Raw genomic sequence first — 20,176 nt, 5'->3', positions numbered from 1 at the left:
GTATGTATCATATAACAACATTTCCACTGGGATACACCTTGAATAGAAGGGCTTCATGATCAGATAAGATTAGAAAATACAGGGCCGGGAATTTAGGTCAGTGTTTCTGCTGCCTGCCTCGCAAGCACAAGGACCCGAGTTCGATCTCCGGTACCAAAAAAAAAAAAAAAGATTAGAAAATACAGTACCCAGGGTGGTAGTACACACCTGTAATCCCAACATTCTGGGCAGCTAGGGAAGAAAGATCACAAGTTTGAGCCCCGCCTGGGTAATGTAGTGACTTGAGAGATCCTGTCACAAAATAAAAAGGGCTGGAGGTGTGACTCAGTACAAAAGTTCTGGGTTCAATTCCCAGTATAGGAAAAAAAAGACAGAAATGCTGAATAGGCAAAGTAGCCACCTTCAATGTTCCATGAACCACCAGGAAAAAAGATGATATAACATGCTATATTCCCTGAAGTTATTGGAATTTAAAATGCTGTGGATTTTGTTTTTTTTTTTTAAATGTTGTTCAGGGATTCTGACATATACTGCTGGAGAGAATCATAAGGCATTACATTTTTTAAATCACTCTCAGTCACATCAGTTCTTTTTCCCAACAAGACCTAAGAGTTCATTGCAACACTCAAATAGTCATTTGACAGCAATATATAAATCCTAGTTGGAAAGAAAATAAATAGTGGTAATTATCTCACACAATAATTTTTCATATCTAAGCATTTTAAAACCATACAAATATTTAAAAACACAATTTGTAATTATTACTATACAGAACATCTGCACATAAATATATTTATATAAAGAAATCTATGCATGCACATATGAGTACACTACATTTTGGAATAAATCAATCTTCCATTTATCTGGAAATATATATTTATTAAATTCACATAATGTGTAAGATATTTATGATGCATTAAATACACTGATAAGAAAGAGGCAATGCTTTACAAATGTTAACTCATTAATGTAATTAATAGTTCAGAGGATTTGAAAATGAAATTGTTAAACCATAATGGCTAGTTTGTGAACAAAATACAGCATACAGAAAAAGTTATATCAAGGGCATTCTATCTTTTGGAATTTATGAATCATTTGTAACAGAAATCTGATGACAGTGGCCTAACCAACTAACCTGCATAAAAAGGAGAACAGAGATAAGATCATTTCATTCCTCACATTCTTATCATCTACAGTCTCTCATCTTTGCTGTAGGAGTCTCAAGTTGGTTTTACCTTCAACCTCTGTGCTTTCCAGGCAAGAAGAAAGGAAGAGAAGAATCCTGCAGGTTTCTTCAATTATTTCATAAGCTGAAATTAGCTATTCCTAACTGCAAAACAAGTCTTGGAGAGTAATTTAACTGCATTGAGCAAAATTCAATTTCTAAAGCAAGAATAAAAAGGATGAATATTTGGTAAATAACTCACCTGGTCTCTCTTAGACTCTTACCCAGTCTGTCATGGTCAGAGGGGGCCAAAGCTAACTATAATAATGTTTTCAAATAGATATATGTGTTTCCAGCTTACCTCTTACTTAATACTTCTAACCTAAAACTACCTTCAGATTAACTTAGCAATTTGTTCTTATCATAAATACAAATTTTCATAGAATTTCTGCTACTTTCTCTAAATAGCAATGAAATGAATATATAAATGATTTACATTAAATGTTTGGATTTTTCAACTTTACTGTTAAGAAATGGTGACTTGCTTCTGTTTTTATTTGAACTGTTTTTGCCAGCAAAAACAATTTTATTGGCAGAAGTCAAACATTTGCCAGCACAAAAAGTACTGTATAGAACAGCATTTAACATACACGTACCTTCTCATTCTCACAAACTGGCTTAAAGCCTTAATTTTTATAGCTGTGGCCTAAATACTTCACAATTTTAACTTTTTTTCCAACTTCATAGCATATAAAAATACATGTGTGAGCTTCCAGTGCCAAGAAAAGTTTTCTTAATGTCGTTGTATTTCTACTTGAAGTTCTGGCTTCATCTTGCATGGACCGTGCTGACTGCCTTTTTAGGAAGAAACAGCCCTGCAGTCGTCTCTCTATTCATTCCTTACATTTTTCCTTAACACTCAAAAAGTACTATTCACACCTTTATTTTTTATTGTATTTTCTTAAGAAACCTAATTTCATCTTATCAACTGCCTAGGAGTCATCTTTTACAAATGGCTGTTGTAATAGATACTAGATAACCCTCACTTAAAAATAGTTAAAAGTTCAAATGCTCCTGACTTGATAAGCAAGCAATAACGAAGCCCAAGACCTGGATTCCTAGAAATGATATCCCTCCTCTGGAATTTAATGCATCAGAGTACCATCTACAAAGAATCTAGTGCAAATTACTCATAAAAGTGCATGCCTCCCCAATGTTCAACCATAGAGAAATGATTTATTATAGAAAATATAATGAAATATTATGTGGCCATGTAAAACTAAAATGATAAAGACTATTTTACATGAGAAACCGTTTATGATTTATTAATTATATTGCAACTTTGGAATAAAGGAAACATTAAATAAACAAAAACTAGAATGTAATATGTAATAATAAAATAATTATGGTAGATCTATAAAATATACATTTTAATTCCTTTAATTTTTATGCATACTCTGATTATTTTTCATATACAGGTGTTATTTTAATAATTATAAGACCAACAGTATATACCATTTTTAATAATGTCTAATTTTTTAATTTTTAATTTTATTAGTACATGCTTACAGTACATGAAGTTTACAGTAATCTTGGGGAGTGGTTATGTGTACATACCACAACTTGTTTCTTTTTGTTTTAATCCCCTTCCCCCCATGCTTCCCTCTTTCTCCAATTCCTCTATCCCATTTTTCATTCTTGCTATTATTAATCTTATCTCATGTTATGACATATAATGTTCACATTAAGTGGCATTATTAGGTTACTGTACATGGCATATCTTTACTCTACTTACCTCTCCTTCCCCTCCTCCTCACCCCATGCCTTTGTTCCATTGATCCACTTCCCTATTGCAAGAGATCAATATCCTTGTCCCATTCTATCTATCCTTTATTATTCTCTTTGTATTTTGCCTCACTCAAATGAGAGATCCATACAAAATTTAAGCTTGTGTCTGGTTTATTTGAATCAACATTATATTTTCCAAGTACATTCATTTTCCTACAAATGTCACAAATCTGTCATTCTTACTGCCCCCTGGGCCTCTGAGAAGCTGAGCTGGGCAGGTTGCCAGTGGCACCCCTGCCCAGGACTCAGGAGCAGAGCCAAGCAGGCCACCAGCAACACCACCCCAGGACTCTGGGTGCTACCACCACCCCCTCCCTGGCCACTGGGCCATGCCAGTACCTGAATCCACACCACAGAGACATAGCGGGTCATAAAAGCCATTGTTCTGAGCTCCAGAAGAGAGAGCAGAAGTGAACAACAGAGAGAGGGCCTCTCTGAGGCTCCTTGATGAAAATTGAAGCCCACTGAAAAGTGGAGAAAATCTCTACAATAAAGGCAAACCAGACCACTTTAGTTGGTAAGTTGGAGGGATCACCACCTCCCATTAGAACCTCAAATGTCTTCAGGGGAAGGGCAGCTGGAACAGGCAGTAGAACCTTGCAGAGTCCAAACAAGCAGGAGATCAGGGAGCTCAATTTGGGCCTTGCAGTCAGAACTCAGCCTGAATCTCTGTGTACTGCTCCTGGTTTGCTGAGACTAATTGACTTATATCTGCACAATGCTGCCCATGTTATCTATTGTGACAGCAGAGGCATAACCTGAAGGAGGCCCTTTATTTTTTTTTAAGTTTTTTTCTCTCTTATTTTTATTTTTTTTTTGAAAGTTATTTTTTCTCTCCAGGGATTTAGCTCAGTGGTTTCGCAGCCTGCTGCGCAAGTGCAAGGACCCAAGTTCGATCCCTGGTACCAAAAAAAAAAAAAAAGAAAGTTATTTTTTTCTCAGGCCAGGGATTTAGATCAGTGGCACCATGCTTGCCTTGCAAGCACGAGGTCCGAAGTTCAATTCCCAGTAATTAAAAAAAGTTATTTTTCTTTTTTCTTCTTTTTCTTTTTTCTTTCTCTCTCTCCATCTCTCTCACTCCCACCTTGTTCTTCCTCTCTCCCTTTTCCCTGTTCCTGCCCTAATTTGAATTTCTTTTTTCTTTTTCTTTTCTTCCTCTTTTTCCTTCTCTTGAACATCATTAGTTTTATAGGAAAATGAATACAGTTTCTAGCTTCCCTATTCTTCTTAGTTTGTTCTGTTCTTGTCTTTGTTCTTTCATTGTATCTTTTCCTCTATTCTTCAATAGTTTCCCAAAGTTTGTGTGATCTTCCTGTGTCCTCTGGCCTTACTTCTAACCTTTTCCTACTCTTCTACCTATCTATCCCTCCCTCCCAACTCATTCTAAGTCCTCATCCTGAAGGGTATGGTTGCTATATTGAAGAATTTATTCACTATAAACATATTTTGGGCTAGTCCTTGATTTTGACTTAATTCACATGGTTAAAGATGATAGATTTGTGATACCTACCACAATTCGTCATTTTCTAAGCTGTGCTTGATGCTGTTGTTGCTCACTGTATCACTTAGGGTAAGGTGTTATGCTTGATCTAATCAGTTGTCCTTCCTGGTATACTGAAAATGACATTGTGGAAGAGTCATTAAAGACTCAAAACCTAAAGACCAGCTATATCTGGAAGACACCTCTGAGATGCACTCATTCCATAAAGGTTCTAAATACAAGCAACAAAGATACTTACAATAAGCACTATTGAAGTATCAATCCAGGAATTACACCAAAACCAACGCCAACAGCAAAAATAGAAATGAGAAGACATATAAGCAAGGTGCAAACCCAGAGTTCCAGTTCACCAAGGGCAATTCTGGGAGAAATGAGGTGCAAAAACCTAATAATCAATCACCTGGACACCCTGAACTGATGCCACAAGAAGTAACAGAACAGATGAATAAGGCTCTAGAAAAATTCGAAACAAAAATAATTTCCCAGATAACTACAGAGATCATGAGCAAAATGAAACACATGATTAGAGACTCTAGAACAGAAACATAAAAAACAGATGAGCTCAGGACCATGATGGAAGCCATGAATGCCCAGCATAGGAAGAAATGGAAACCATGAAGACACAACATAGGAAAGAAATGGAATCCATGAAAAAGATTCAAACAGATATCCAGGACATTAAAAACTCCATTGAAAGTATTCGCAGCAGAATGATCCAATGTGAACACAAAATATCAGATATAAAAGACAGGATGGTGGTCAGTGACCATGAAAAGAGAGATCTCTCAAAAATCATAAGGGACCATGAGAAATAAATCCAGCAGCTCCTAGATGATGCAAAGAAGAATAATTTAAGACTGATAGAAATCCATGAAAAAGCACAAGAAAGTACAACTGAAATTTTTAAAAAACTTGTTCACAAATTAATTACAGAATACATTCCAAACAGAGCAAAAGAATTTGACATACAGATAAGTGAATCATATAATCATATAGGACTCCAACTTGCCATGATAAAAAACAAAATCTACACCTAGACATATAATAATCAAGATCCCAGAAACCCAACAGAAGAACAAAATACTACAAACAGTTAGGGAGAAAAAAACAGATCACATACAAAGGAAAGCCCAGCAGAATCACAGCAGACTATTCAGCACAAACCCTGAAGTCAAGGAGAGCCTAGAGTGAGATATTTCAAGCCTTACAAGAAAACAACCTCCAACATAGACTAGTGTATCCTGCAAAACTCTATTTCAATACTGATGGGGAAATAAGATACTTCCATGACAAACAACACCTGAGAAACTTAATGAATACCAAACCAGCACTCAAAACAATTATAAACAGTATCCTGGAAAAAGTCAATAAAGGTCACAACTCCATAAGGCCCAACAGAGCAAATCCACCAGGCAAGGCAAGAAATTAAAGGGAGAGGGGGAAAAATAAAATATAAAAGAGCCAACAACAGGAAAATAATATGACAAGGCTAAGTCAATACATAACAGTTATAACCATCAATATTAATGGTCACAATCAAAACAAACAGACTGGCAGAATGGGCCAGCAAGAAGATCCAACAATATGCTGCATAAAAGAAGCACACTTAATTCAAAAAGAAACTCATAGACTGAGAGTTTAAAGGGTCGAAAACAATACTCCATGTGACAGGAACCCAGAAAAAAGTAGGGGTAGCTATCTTAATCACAGACAAAGTAGATTTCAAACTAAAACTAATTAAGAGAGACAAAGAAGGCCACTATATCCTTATAAAAGGAACAATCCAAGAGGAAGAGATGACAATCATAAATATATATGCACCAAATACTAATGCCCCAACTATTTAAAACAATATTAATGGACATGAAAACCAAATGAGTGGAAGCTCAGCTGGTCCCAGCACCCAGAAGGAAGCTCCCCACCTCCATCCCAGGCTCCTAGGGCAGAGAGGGTGAGCCGGTCCCAGCACCTGGAGGAAGCTCCCCACTGCCATCCCCGGCTCCTAGGACAGTGAAGCTCAGCCGGTCCCAGCACCCAGAAGGAAGCTCCACCACTGCCATCCCAAGCTCCTAGGGCAGAGAAGGTGAACCGCGTGGGTGCCAGAAGCAACACGCCCCCCGCCGACTGTGGAAATGAGAAGACACATAAACAAGCCTCAAAAACAGACTTCAAGATCACCTACAGCAACCCCAAAGGGAAACAAGATGGAACACTCTGATACTCAACCACCTGGATGCTCTGAGTTGGCAACAAAAGAGGATCTGAGAAAAATGAAATCAGAAATAATTACTCAGATAACAGCAAAGATTTTGCTCATGGTGCAAGACATGATTAATAAATCTAGAGAGGACACAGATTAAAAAAAAATAGAGGATCTGAGGAACATGATGGAATCCCAACATAGGAAACAAATGGAATCCATAAAACAGATACAAACAGATTTCCAGGAGATGAAAAATTCCATCAAAAATCTGAGCAGCAGAATGAACCAATGTGAGGATAGAATTTCAGATATAGCAGATAAGATTGCAATTAGTGAAGAGGAAAAGAAAAATTGCTTTAAAATTGTAAGCGAACATGAGAAATCAATCCAGCAGCTGCTAGACAATGCAAAGAAGAATAACATAAGACTCATTGGAGTCAATGAAGAAACAGGAGAGAGTGCAGATGACATAAAAAAAACTGTTCACAGAAGTGATGGCAGAAAACTTCCCAAGGAGGGGAAAAGAACTTGACATAGAGATAGGTGAGGCATATAGGACTCCAGCTAGCCTTAATCAAAAAAAAATACACATAGGCATATAATAGTTAGGATTCCAGAAATCCAACAGAAGAATAAAATTCTACAAGCAGTGAGAGAAAAGAAACAAATCACATACAAAGGAAAGCCCATCAGAATCACAGCAGACTTCTCAATGCAAACCCTCAAGGCAAGAAGAGCTTGGAGTGATGTATTTCAAGCCCTAAAGGAAAACAGCCTTCAACCCAGATTGATGTACCCTGCAAAACTATCTTTCAAAATTGATAGAGAAATAAGATACTTTCATGATAAAGAGCACCTCAGGAACTTCATGAATACCAAACTGGCACTCCAAACAATTTTAGAGAATACCCTAGGAAAAGACAATGAGGATCACAACCCCAGGAAACCCAGCAGAATGAATCCATTGGGCGTGACAAATTAAACGCAAAGGGAGAGAAACCAACAAAAAGAAAAAGTCATGACAAGGCTTTTAAAACTTTTGACTTTAAAAAAAAAAAAAAAACTTTTGACTTTATCTCCCTAATGAGTGTATAATTCAATCTTATTATTGTACTCATTAGTATTTTTCTGATGCTAGAGTTACTCACCATTCCTTGTGCTATACTGGCTATTTATCATCTTATGTCTACATTTTAATTGGGTTTTCTGTTAATGAGCTCTAAGAATTCTTTATATATTCTGCTCATAGGTTATATGCATTGTAAATATGGTCTATTTAAGGACTACTTTTCATTTTAATGATGTCATTTAAAGTTCTAAATATTGATGAAATCTCACTTGTTGATTTTTTTCTTTTATACATCATGTTTTTTTGTATCCTAGGTAGTTCTTGCCTACCCTGAATTCATAAATATTTTCCCTTATAATTTCTTCTTAAAGTTTTATACTTTTAGGCTTTCTTATTTAAGTTCATAGATCCCTTCAAGTTATTTTCATGTATGGAAATAAAGGGTTGAGGTTAATTTTTTATATACGGATACCAGGTGTTCTAGTGCCGTTTGCTGCAGACACTCTTTCTTCCTCGGCTCTTGAATAGAGTTTATATTCTATAAAATGCTAACGTTAAATAATCTTTCAAAACTCAGTGGACCATATATGTGTGGTTCTATTTCTAGATTCTCTGTTTTATTCAAATGATCTATATGTCTTTCCTTACACCAACACTGCCTTGATTACTGTAGCTTTAGAAGAAGTCTTAAAATTGGGTGCTAAATGTCTTCCAACACTGTTTTTGTTTTTGTTTTCATTTTTGGTTTTGGCTTTTCTGGGTCCTTTGTACTCCTACATAACTTTTAAATTTCAATATCCAGTTCTTCATTTATAGCAAGTGTACACAGACCTGAATTTTTATATATACCTTGTGTTTTCTAATCCTGCTAAAGTCAAGTACAAGTTCTAGGGGCTCCTAGAGGTTTCTTAATATTTCCTCTGTAGATGATCATTTCATCTACATATAAAGATTTTGCTTCTGCCGTGCCAATCCTATCCTAGTTGTGTCATTTTATTGCCAGACTATTTTGGTTTGAGCTTATGTTTCAAAGTTTAATGGACAGATGAAGAGTAAGCATATCTGCCCTTGTTCCCCACCTTAAGGAGAAAGCATTGTATCTTCTCCATTCATACAAGGCGTTTTCGCTGGAAGTATGGAGTACATGTCTTTAATCTGTTGAGAAGGTTCTGTTCTACTTCTAGTCTCCTGACAGCTTTTACCATGAACAGCTGTAGAACTTGGTCCAATACTTTTTCTCCAACTAGTGACAGGATCATATGGCTTTTTCCTTTCCTCTCTTAAAATGATGACTTTGGGGGTGGATCTTCCAATGCTGAACCAACACTGCCATCCCGATAATAAAACCACTTTCTACATCCTGCCAGATCTGACTTCTAATAGTTTGTTTTGTTAAGCAAATTTCTATCCATGTTCATACTTTTTTCTTCTATTATCTTTATCCAGTTTTAGGATTAGCACAATGTTGAATTCCTAAAATGAGGGGAAAAGTGTTCCTTCTTTTTTCTGCTTTAATTGTTTGATATAATTTATCATTTAAAATGTTTATGAGCCTGCTGTTGTCATATAGGTAGGTTTTCAAGCTAGGAATATACTTTCTTTAATAGGTGCTATTCAAAATTTATATTTCCTCCAGAGTTAGTTTCATTAATTTGTCTTCTAAGTTACTTCTTAGAAGTTGTCAAATTTATTTCAAAAAAGATTTTTGTAATATGCTTTCTATATCCTTTTAAATTCTGTAAAATCTGGTAATGTCTCCTAGATCTTAATATTGTAATTTTAGAAATGTATAACTGCTATTTTAACAGGAAGAAAAGGTCTAGAGGAGCAGGGGAATTTGGAGGGGTAGGAGAAGGGAGGAAAGGGAAAGGAAAAAATATGAGAAGAGGAAAAAAATGGAAACAAGGTCTTTGCAAATAGGGAAGGGTGGAGGGGGTGGAGGGATGGCAAGGGAAGGGGAAAACAAGTAAGAACCAAGAGACTCATGTAATGGTACAAGATCCCAATGATGACTGTAACTGTATTGTATACCTAAAATGTACCAATAAAGTTAATGGAAAAAAAAAGAAAACCAAATAAGCAATACTACAATAGTAGTGGGAGACCTCAATACCCCACTGTCAAAAATACACAGATCATCTAGACAAAAAATCAACAATGAAATACTAGAAGTGAAGCAAACTTTTGAACAAAGGGACTTAATAGATGTATACAGAGTGTTCCACCCCATATAATCAGAATACACATTCTTTTTGGTTGCACATGACTCATTCTCCAAAATAGACCACATGCTAGCTCCTAGAATATGTTTAACTAAATGCAAAGGAATTGAAGTTATCCCGAGTTTATTATTAGACCATAGTGCAATTAAACTGGAGATCAATAGCATATGAAACCACAAGAACTCAACAAACACATAAAAAATGAATAACACCCTCCTGAACAACCAATGAGTCAGAGGGGAAATTAAAGAAGAAATTAGACAGTTTCTACAATTAAATGATAATGCCAAAACAACATTCAGGAATCTATGGAACACAATGTAAGCAGTTCTACAAGGGATATTCACAGCAGTGAATACCATAGTAGGAAAACAGAGCAAGGTCAAATAATCAACCTAATGCTGAATCTCAAGCTTCTAGAAAAAGAAGAGCAAGACAAAGACAAAGCTTGTAAGAGGGAGAAAATTATAAATATTGGAGCAAAAATCAGTGCAATGGAGACTAACTGAACAATACAAAAAATCAACAATTCAAAGAGTTGGTCTTTCTGAAATAATAAATAAAATCAATGAACCCTTAGCCATCCTTATCAAAAAAAGGAAAGAAAAGGCTCAAATTCATACAATTAGGAATAAAATAAGTGAAGTCACAACAGATCCAGCAGAAATCCAGTGGATCATCAATACTTATTTCGAGAACATGTACTCTAATAAAATGGAAGACACAGAAGAAATGGACACATTCCTAGATACATATGAATTACCAAAGCTGAAGGAAGAAGGTATAGAAAGTCTAAACACCTCAATTATAATCAATGAAATTGAAAATGTAATTAAAAATTTACCAACAAAGAAAAGCCTAGTTCCTGATGACTTCACTGCTCAGTTCTACAAGACATTTGGAGAACAACTATTGCCACTACTCTTAAACTCTTCAATGATATTGAAAGAGAAGTAATACTTCCAAATTCATTCCTGGAAGCAAGTGTTACTTTCTTTCCAAAAGCAGAGAAAGACCCAACCAAAAAAGAGAACTAAAAGCCAATCTCCCTAATGAACATAGATGCAAAAATCCTAAATAAGATACTGGCAAACAGAGTACACAGAGTCATGAAGAAGATCATACACCCTGACCAAGTTAGATTTATCCCAGGGATGCAAGGGTGGTTCACCATACACAGATCAATAAATGCAATGCACTATATTAACAGAGCCAAGGACAAAAACTATATGATCATCTCAATAGATGCAGAAAAAGCATTTAACAAAATCCAACACCAATTCATGATAAAAACCTTACAGAAAATTGGAATAGATGGTCTCTACCTCAATCTGATAAAGGCTATCTATGAAAAACCAACAGCCAACATCATACTAAATGGTCACAAACTGAAAACCTTCACACTAAAATAAGGAACAAGACAAGGATGTCCACTATCTCCTCTCCTGTTCAATATAACTTTGGAAAAAGTAGCCACAGCAATTAGACAAGAGAAAGAAATAAAACGAGTAAAATAGAAACAAAGAAGTTAACTTCCATTATTTGCTGATGATGTGATACTCTACATAAAAGACCCAAAAACTCTACCAAAAGACTTCTAGACTTAATTGACTGATTCAGCAGAGTGGCCAGGTACAAGGTCAACACTCAAAAATCAACAGCCTTCTTGTACACAAATAACAGACTCACTGACAGGGAAATCAGGGAAAGAATTTCTTTCACAATGGCATCCAAAAAAATGAAATATCTAGGAATCAATCTAACAAAGGAAGCAAAAGACCTCTACACTGAAAACTACAGCACTCTGAAAAAAGAGATCTAAGTGGACATAATGGAAAGACATCCCTTGCTCCTGGGAAGGAAGAAGCAATATAGTGAAAATGGCCATACTTCCAAAACTACTATATAGATTCAATGCAATCCCAATTGAAATCCCAACAGTATATTTCACAGAACTAGAGAAAATAATCCAAAAATTCATTTGAAACCAGAAGAGACCTAGAATAGCAAAAGCAATTTTAGGCAATAGAGACATGGCAGAGGGTATCACAATCCCCAACTTGAAACTATACTACAAAGCTACTGTGATAAAAACAGCATGGTACTGACAAATAAACAGACCCAAGGATGAGTGGAATAGATTAGAAGATGCTGAAACAACTCCAGGTATATGCAGCTACCTCATCTTTGACAAAGGATCCAACCATCCTCACTGGAGGAAAGATAGCCTCTTTAATAAATGGTGCCAGAAAAACTGGATTTTAACCTGCCAAAGATTAAAACTAGACCCCTACCTGTCACCATGCACTAAACTAAAATCAAAGTGAATTAAAGATCTAAATATTAAAACAGAAACACTAAACCACTGGAAGAGAGGTTAGGCAGAACTCTTGACATTTGCATAGGGAAAGATTTTATGAACAAAATCACAGTTTCCCATGAACTAGCACAAACAATCAACAAGTGAGATCCCATCTTATTAAAAAACTTTTGCACTGCAAGAAAAACCACCAACAGAGCTAAAAGACAATCCACAATGTGGGAAAACATTTTATCAGCTGCTCATCAGACAAAGGACTACTATCTAGAATATATAAAGAACAATAAAAAACTCAGACCTCCCATATTGAAAGACTCAATCCAAAAATGCGCATCTAAAATGAACAAACAATTCTCAAAGAAGTAGAAATAGCAAATAAACATATGAAAAAATGTTCAACATCACTGGTCATTCAAGAGATGCAGATGAAAACAACTGAGATTCCACCTCATGCTGAAAGAATGGCTGCTATCAAGAAATCAACCAATAAGCCGGGGATTTAGCTCAGTGGTTCTGCCACCTGCCTTGCAAGCACAAGGTCCTGAGTTCAATCCCCAGTGCAAAAAAAAAAAAAAAGAAAAGAAAAGAAATCAACCAATAACAAATGCTGGCGGAGTTGTGGGGAGAAACGAACTTTCTCCATTGTTGGTGGAGTGCAGACTGATGCAACCACTGTGGAAATCAATATGGAGATACCTCAAAAGAACTAGGAGTAAAGTTCCCATTTGACCCAGTTATTCCCCTGCTGGTTATCTTCCCAGAAAAATTAAAATGACCATACCACAGTGATATGTGCACACCCATGTTTATTGTGGCACAGTTTGTAATAGCTAAAACTTGGAAATAACCCAATTGCCCGTCAACTGGAGACTGGATAAAGAAGATGTGGGTTTTTTTATAAAATGGAGTATTACTGAGGCATGAAGAATGAGAAACTAGAGACATTTATAGCTAAATGGATGCACATTAAGGCCATCTTCTTAAGTGAAATAAATAGGACACACATGTCTAAATACCAAATAGTTTCTCTGGTGTGAGAAACTAAAATCATAAATAAAGATCAAAATGTATAATTAATAATGTGAAATAGGAAGAAAAGGTCTAAGGGGGTAGCAGAAGTGGGAGGCATGAGGGAAAGAAAGAAGTAAAAAGAATAAATATGAGAAAAGGAAAAAATAGAAACTTTTTTATAAATTGGGAGAGGTGGAGGGCTTGACTTGAGGGCAGGGGAATGGGCAAAAAATAATAATAATGAAGATATATCATGTAAAGTTACAAATTCCCAATGATGAATGTCATCATATTGTATACCCAAAATGTACCAATAAACTTAATGAATAAAAAAAAATAAGTCATCATACCACAGCAATATATGGACATTCATGTTTGTAGTGGCACAATTTGCAATAGCTACATCTTGGAAACAGCCCAAATGCCCATCAACTGATGAATGGATAAGGAAAATGTTTTTTGTACAATGGAGTACTACTCAACCATAAAGAAAGATAAACTTGAGAGATTTGTAGTTAAATGAATACACCTTGATACCATACTCATGTAAAATAAATTGGACACACATGTGTAAATACTACATTGTGTCTCTGTTGTGAGAAACTGAAAGTGTTAATGAGGATGATAACATATAAGATATTGTAAAATAGGAAGAAAATGTTCAAATGGGTAGAGGAATGTGAAGGGGGCCATGGGAAAGGAAGGAAGGGAATGGAAAAGAAATGAGAAAAGGAAAAATGGAAACAAAGCTTTTGTAAAAAAAAAAATAATAATAACTAGGGAAGTAGGAATGGTAGTGGAAAGGAAAGAAGGGAAAGGAAATAATAGAAAAAAAGTCTTTGTAAATAGGGAGGGGTGGATGAGTTGAAGGGTTGGCAGGGGAATGGGGAAAAAATAAGAACCAAGATATACCATGTAAAGGTACAAGTTCCCAATGATGAATGTAATGGTATTGTACACCTAAAATGTACCAATAAACTTAATGTAAAAAAAAAAATGTAATAAAATGCTAAAAAAATTCTGTCATGCTTTATAGCCAAGTAGTATTCCATTATATATAGATACATTCTCTTTATCCACTCATTGTTGATGAGTATGCAGGATTTAGCTATTATGAATTGTAGTACTATAAACATTGGTATGAATTTATCACTGAAGTATGTGTTTTACGCTCTTTGTGGAAGATACCTAGCAGGGGGATCACTGGATCATATGAAATTTCTAATTTCACTTCTTTGAGAAATCTCCATGTTGATTTCCATATTAGTTGTACTAGTTTACATTTCCCCAACAATAAAGGAGAGTTCCTTTTTCACCACAGCCATGCCAGCATTTATTATGTGATTTCCTAATGATTGCCATTCTTTCTGGAGTAGAATGAAACTTAGCATTGTTTTAATTTGCATTTCTCTGATGGCTAGAGATGTTGAGCATTTTTTCATATATTTGTTGACCATTTGTATTTCTTCCTCTATGAAGTGTCTGTTCATTTATCTTGCCCATTTCTTGATTAAGTCTTTAATTTTAGGTGGGTTTTTTTTTTTAGTTCTTTGTATATTTTAGATATTAGTGCTCTGTCTGAGGAGTAGCTGGCAAAATGTTTTTCCCATTTTATAGGTCATCTTTTGACTCTATTTATTGATTCTTTTGCTCTACTGAAGCTTTTTATATAATCCCATTTGTTAATTCTTGCTGTTAGTTCTCGTGAAATTGAGATTTTGTTTAGAAAATCCTTTTCTACACTTACATCATCAACGGTTTTGCCTATTTTATCTTCCAGTAGGTTTAATGTTTCTATTTTAATCTTTAGATCTTTGATCCATTTGAGATAAAAGAGAGATCAGTGTCCAGTTCCAATCTTCTGTACACAGGCAACCAGTTGCCCCAGTGTCACTTGTTGAATAGGTGATCTTTCCTCCAATGTATGCTTTTGGCCCCTTTGTTCCACTGATCCATGTATCTGTTTTTGTTCCAGTGCCATGTCATTTTTATCACTATTGCTTTGTACTATAGCTTGAAGTCAGGCATTGTTATACCTCCTACTTTACTCTTGTTGCCCAAAATTGCTTTTGGTGTTCTGGGTCACTTCTGGTTCCATATGAATTTTAGGAATGTTTTTTCTAGATCTGTAAAGTATGCTGTTGGTATTTTGATTGGGACTGCATTTAATCTGTATAATAGTTTTGAGAGTGGGCCATTTTGAAAATATTGATTCTGCCTATCCAAAAGCAGGGGACATCTTTCCATTTTCTAGTGTCCTCTTCAACCTCCTTTTTCAGATTACTGAAGTTTTCTCTCATTTTGGTTAGGTTAATTCCTAGTTATTTCTTTGTCTTGAAGCTACTATGAATGGTATTGTTTTCATAATTTCCTTTTCATCCTACTCATTGTTGGTGTACACAAATGCTAATGACTTTTGTGCATTGATCTTATACCCTGCTACATTGCTGAAGTTCATCATTAATTCTAAGAGTTTTTTGATATAGTTCTTTGGGTCTTCTATGTAAACTATCATGTCATCTGAAAATAATGATAATTTGAGTTCTTCCTTTCCAATACGTTTTCCTTTATTTCTTTCTCTTGACTAATTCTCTGGCTAATGTTTCAAGTGTACTATGTTGAATAGAAGAGGTGATAGTGGACATCCTTGTCTTGTTTATGATTTTAGGGGTGTATCAGTCAGAACTTACTAGAGAAATATATAATACAAGATATGCAAATATATATGAATTTACAAAGTTTGGCGTACAATGGCCACCCACAGAGTCAGATGAGGAAGAGTCCAGAGGGCCTGTCTTCACACTGGAAACTGAAGGATTTAGTTGAAGGTCTGGAGCTCAATGCAGTGTCCCGTGAGAGTTCATATCAGGAAGCTGATGGGTCTGTGATGGAAGGATGGCTGAAGGATGCATGCCAGAGGCTGAAAAGACTGTACTAGAAGGCAGGAGATTATATCCAAGGCAAAGACTGGAGTTCTTCTGAGGGAACAGAAGAAGTTGCATCCTTCTTCATTTGCCCTTTAAACCATCCAGACCACAAGCCTCCTTAGTGCAGATCTTCTATGCCCTAGGGCATGGAATTGCTGAGCCAACTTAGCTAAGTTTCTTCTAACCAAACCTCTCAAGTTCACACAATCAGTCAACCATCACCATTCACTCCCTGTCAACTTGACAACCAGATACATTTATTTTTTTATTCTTAAATATGGTTTAATACTCTTCTCCATTTCTGTACATCACAACACCAAGATTTCACTCCTTAGGATCTCTCTGCAGAGGCTACAGAGAATGCAAAGGCTATGGTTTTCACTCCCTCTTATTTATGTGTTTGTATGTGTAAGTGTAATACATATCAGTTTGTATTGATACACGCATCAATATATAATGCAATATATATCACCAAAGAGAACACATTGATTAAAGAAATACAAAAATTTGGCATCATTTCCAAACTTAAATAGTAAAAATAAAAAATACAAAAATACAAAAGGAGCTGCATACCCTAAATGTATCATGTGTAACAACAAGCATATTCAAAAATGTAAATTTACATCCAATTTCTCTGGTCTTGTCATATCACATTAGACCCATTTACAATGGCAAAACCCTAAGGTACTGCTGTGAAGACATCATGTTTGCTTGCTCTTGGGTGTTCTGCAAACAAACAGCAGAGCCCAAAGCAAAAGCCTGTTCTGGTGAAACCTCCCACATCAGTGAACACCAAAGAATCAACTCTTCTCATTGGGGTTGAGACGTCAGGTTACACATTAACAGACAGTAATTTGGACCTCAGAGTACAGTGTAAGAAACAGAAGCTTTACATTTAAAACATACTCCCTTCATTCAAGTGAAACAGGATTATTGGAATGATAGGCAGGTCTGTAACCTGGGAACAAGGAGCTGGTTCAGACCAGTAAAGCTACGAGTGACTGAGTCAAGTCAGTGAAGAACAGCAGTCAGGCACTAAAGTGTTAAAAGTACCCAATTTGAAAACCAAATGCACCCCACTACCTTGTCAGCGTGGGGGTGATACCAACTGACTTTAAAAACCTTTGGTCCTTCAAAGTCCATTTGGTATGTATCTTTTTCCATTGCTACCACTGGGCACATCCAACACACTTTGTTTACTGTCACCACCTTGAGGACACCTTGACCTTGCACATCAGCCAGCTCGAATTATGGCCCAGCTGCAAAGCATGAACTTCAGGTTTTCAGGTCAACTTTTGGATCCAAAATGGTTTTAGTTCATGGTGCCAGAAGCTGGGTCCCATCCCTTCCTGGCCCCATCCTTCCCACCTTCCTGCCATCATTTCTCACATGAGAGGAGCTCGTTAGGTCCCACATTTGAAACAGATGCTCCAATCCCACCAGGGATCCTTAATTACATGCAGTCATACATGTCTGCTGTTCTTGTGAAAATCTTGTAGTTCATTTAAAAAAATCAAAACATTCACATAATCTCATGCCACCCAACACCCTAAGGAAACATGACCACCTCCCTTTTACCAAAAATACACCCAAGCAAAATAAAACAATCTTTAAATTTTTTTGCTTCCACTTAAATTGCATGTTTTATTTCTCCCAATCCTAGAAATAGCACAGAAGCCCCATCATATCCATAAGTTTTTAGTAGGCTGAGATTATGAGGACCCTTGTCAAAGCAAGTGAGTGATACAAAGGCTCCCAAACACTGGGCATAAATGTGTCTGTCAAACAGATGGAAGTAAACAGTGCACGGGCCCCAGTGCTTCATGAGTCAGCTTGACGTTGCAATGCAATATGCATCCTTGAAACTGACAGTCTGGGGAGGGGTGTGAGGGAGTGAAGTTGAGATTGCTTCCTATTAGCTCATCCTTTCAACATTAAACAGAGACCAGGAGAGAAACGGTTCCCACATTTCACCACTTATATTTCTTCTTATGCAGTCTAAGCTGAGAATGCCATGTAAATGCGTCACTACAAAATGCAGCAATTTAATTTTTCTCCAATCAAAATAAGAAACAAACCAGTATGATCTCACTTCTATTAACTTTTGAAGGTTTACAGCAGTTAAAGTATTTTTGCTTCTATGTATGAAAGTTAAAAAATCACTTTTTCATAAAATACAAGAGCAACATATTTCACCATCGAGTAAAAGTAAAAACTGGGATTCTTTTTTCAATTAGTCCCAAGTGGCATTTAGGAACTTAGTTATAGGCTGCTGTGCTGACACCATCACAAACCAAAGTATAGGGCTGGGTCTGGTTTTGTTTCGGTTTTCTTTTCAGTATCCAATGCTCACAGATTAAGTTCTGGAAATGTTCCATTTGTAAGGCAGGGATCTGTTTGGATTCCACCATGGGTATGCTCCTTGAGTTGGATGTTGGAGGCTGAGGCACATTTTGCCAGACCCATGTCAACTATCTAGTAGTCATCAAGGTAAAAATTCACCGTCTCCTCCTTGGTATTCCATTCCCTGGAAATCTACTCGGTACCACAAGATAGCTCCAATTCCACCAAATCCTTTCACAAATTGGGATCCTTCTTGTGACTTATCTGTGACAATTTCCAATGTACCTCCAAATTTTTTATAGTTGTTTGCAAACCATTCTAAAAGGGGCAAGCTTTCAATCAGTTCATGTTCCTGACCTTTCTCTTGGTCTGTGAAATGAGATTTATCCTTCTCTTGTTCTGGAGTTAAATAGAGAATTTTCTCCTCTTATGTGCCTTGGCAATGAAGAACATATCTCATTATATACAGATTTTCATAGGCTATTAGAATCTCTATAGCTCCCATTTCCAAAGTTTTTAGTGTATCTTCAACTCCAAAACAGTACTTGCCCTTGTCCTGGCTAATTTCATCAAAGTATCATCCTATTAATTTCTTCTCTTGAATAAATTTCACGTTGGAGAGGACTTCAGTAGATAACTCAGTAGCTTGGTTGAATCCATTTTCACCACCATAAGATATATCAACTAACTTTAAAACTTTCAATTGCAACCTCTGATCAAACATATCAGATTGACTTAGTTCAGTTTCAAAGTGAGCTGATCCAGCTAAAACAAGACCAGCCAAATTGACTTTGTCCCCAGAAATAAACAGCTGTACAGCAGTTTCTGCTACTTTCTGAACATAGCTATGTCTCTTTTCCACTCTTTTTTTTTTTGGTACTGGGGATCGAACTCAGGTCCTTCCACTTGTGCAGCAGGCAGCAAAACCACTGAGCTAAATCCCCAGCCCAGCTTTTCCATTCTTAAACAGGCAAAACACAAGGCTGAATGGCCTCCTCTACCATGTTTCTTTGGAAGAGCCACAGTGAATTTGTGCAGGACTTCTCTTGTATTTCCTTGGAGTGTGCCAAAAAGTGCACCACTACCATCTCATAATGAAGCCAAACTTGCTGTTGACTGAAAGCAATGCTGTAAGAGCCTCCGTATGGAATTTGTTGTCACACAAATACAATGATGTATTAATGGGTTTGAAAGGCTCAAAGTCAGTGTTGATTTTCTTTTCCTTTCCTTCTTCTGTTACAGTTGTTCCACAGTAAACAACCAGACCATTTGGAGGTACTTTGTTATAAAGTTTGAGTCTTTGATGTACAGATGTAATGGCTCCCAAGACTGAAAGGTGGTTTACTCCTGACTTATTGTTAGATGCAGTTCCAAACTCATCTGCTAACATTTTTGCCACTCATGAAATCTGGTGTTTGGGAGGAATGATCAATGACATCGTGCTGGTGCCATTGCCGAGGGCCGCCTCCAAGCTCTTAATGAGCTTCTTGTTCTTCCAGATCTCCACTTTCCTGTCGACAGCACTGGGGTAGTCCACCATCTTCTGGCCTCCTCCTCCCTAAGGGCC

The 20,176-nt window shown here is 36.5% G+C and overlaps 1 pseudogene; it reads right to left on the bottom strand.

The window, feature by feature from the left end:
• Positions 1-18,741: 18,741 nt before the first annotated feature.
• LOC101697676 (eukaryotic peptide chain release factor subunit 1-like) lies at positions 18,742-20,162 on the bottom strand (annotated as a pseudogene).
• Between the last annotated feature and the right edge of the window lie 14 nt (positions 20,163-20,176).

This window comes from Heterocephalus glaber, unplaced genomic scaffold (genome assembly GCF_053883595.1).
Source record: "Heterocephalus glaber isolate CG9 unplaced genomic scaffold, H.glaber_assembly_v1.0 deba00000281, whole genome shotgun sequence".
NCBI classification, from domain to species: domain Eukaryota; kingdom Metazoa; phylum Chordata; class Mammalia; order Rodentia; family Bathyergidae; genus Heterocephalus; species Heterocephalus glaber.
This window is presented reverse-complemented; position numbering and strand designations above follow the sequence as displayed.